The following is a 2,104-nucleotide window of genomic DNA, read 5'->3' on the forward strand; positions in this document are numbered from 1 at the left end:
TATCGTTTTGGGGTTATGCTTTAGAGACGGCTGCATTCACGTTAAATAGGGCACCATCAAAATCCGTTTAGACAACGCCTTATGAACTATGGTTTGGCAAGAAACCAAAGTTGTCGTTTCTTAAAGTTTGGGGCTGCGATGCTTATGTGAAAAAGCTTCAACCTGATAAGCTCGAACCCAAATCGGAGAAATGTGTCTTCATAGGATACCCAAAGGAAACTGTTGGGTACACCTTCTATCATAGATCCGAAGGCAAGACATTCGTTGCAAAGAATGTATCCTTTCTAGAGAAGGAGTTTCTCTCGAAAGAAGTGAGTGGGAGGAAAGTAGAACTTGATGAGGTAACTATACCTGCTCCCTTTTTGGAAAGTAGTTCATCACAGAAACCGGTTCCTGTGACATCTACACCAATTAGTGAGGAAGCTCATGACGATGATCATGAAACTTTAGATCAAGTTACTACCGAACCTCGTGGGTCAACCAGAGTAAGATCCGCACCAGAGTGGTACGGTAATCCTGTTCTAGAGGTCATGTTACTTGACCATGACGAACCTACGAACTATGAGGAAGCGATGATGATCCCAGATTCCACAAAATGGCTTGAGGCCATGAAATCTGAGATGGGATCCATGTATGAGAACAAAGTGTGGACTTTGGTTGACTTGCTCGATGATCGGCATGCCATTGAGAGTAAATGGATCTTCAAGAAGAAGACTGACGCTGACGGTAATGTTATTGTCTATAAAGCTCGACTTGTTGCGAAAGGTTTTCGACAAGTTCAAGGAGTTGACTACGATGAGACCTTCTCACCTGTAGCAATGCTTAAGTCCGTCCGAATGATGTTAGCTATTGCCGCATTTTATGATTATGAAATTTGGCAAACGGATGTAAAGACTGCATTCCTAAATGGATTTCTAGAAGAAGAGTAGTATATGATGCAACCTGAAGGTTTTATCGATCCAAAGGGTACTAACAAAGTGTGCAAGCTCTAGCGATCCATTTATGGACTGGTGCAAGCATCTCGGAGTTGGAATAAACGTTTTAATAGTGTGATCAAAGCATATGGTTTTATACAGACTTTTGGAGAAGCCTGTATTTACAAGAAAGTGAGTGGGAGCTCTGTAGCATTTCTAATATTATATGTGGATGACATATTATTGATTGGAAATGATATAGAATTTCTGGATAGCATAAAAGGATACTTGAATAAGAGTTTTTCAAAGAAAGACCTCGGTGAAGCTGCTTACATATTAGGCATCAAGATCTATAGAGATAGATCAAGACGCTTAATTGTAAGAAGTTTTGAAGAAGTTCAAAATGGATCAGGCAAAGAAAGGGTTCTTGCCTGTGTTACAAGGTGTGAAGTTGAGTAAGACCCAATGCCAGACCACTGCAGAAGATAGAGAGAAAATGAAAGATGTTCCCTATGCTTCAGCCATAGGCTCTATCATGTATGCAATGTTGTGTACCAGACCTGATGTGTGCCATGCTATTAGTCTAGCAGGGAGGTACCAAAGTAATCTAGGAGTGGATCACTGGACAATGGTCAAGAACATCCTGAAATACCTGAAAAGGACTAAGGATATGTTTCTCGTTTATGGAGGTGACAAAGAGCTCATCGTAAATGGTTACTTTGATGCAAGCTTTTACACTGATCCAGATGATTCTAAATCGCAAACCAGATATGTGTTTTTATTAAACGGTGGAGCTGTCAGTTGGAGCAGTTCTAAACAAAGCGTCGTGGCGAGATCTACATGTGAAGCGGAGTACATTGCTGCTTCGGAAGCAGTGAATGAAGGAGTCTGGATGAAGGAGTTCATATCCGATCTAGGTGTCATACATAGTGCATCGGGTCCAATGAAAATCTTTTGTGACAATACTGGTGCAATTGCCTTGGCAAAGGAATCCATATTTCACAAGAGAACCAAGCACATCAAGAGACGCTTCAACTCCATTCGGGATCAAGTCCAGGTGGGAGACATAGAAATATTCAAGATACATACAGATCTGAATGTTGTAGAACCGTTGACTAAGCCTCTTCCATGAGCAAAACATGATCAGCACCAAGGCTCCGTGGGTGTTAGAATCATTACTGTGTAATCTA

Source organism: Triticum dicoccoides, chromosome 5A (assembly GCF_002162155.2).
Source record: "Triticum dicoccoides isolate Atlit2015 ecotype Zavitan chromosome 5A, WEW_v2.0, whole genome shotgun sequence".
Classification (NCBI taxonomy): domain Eukaryota; kingdom Viridiplantae; phylum Streptophyta; class Magnoliopsida; order Poales; family Poaceae; genus Triticum; species Triticum dicoccoides.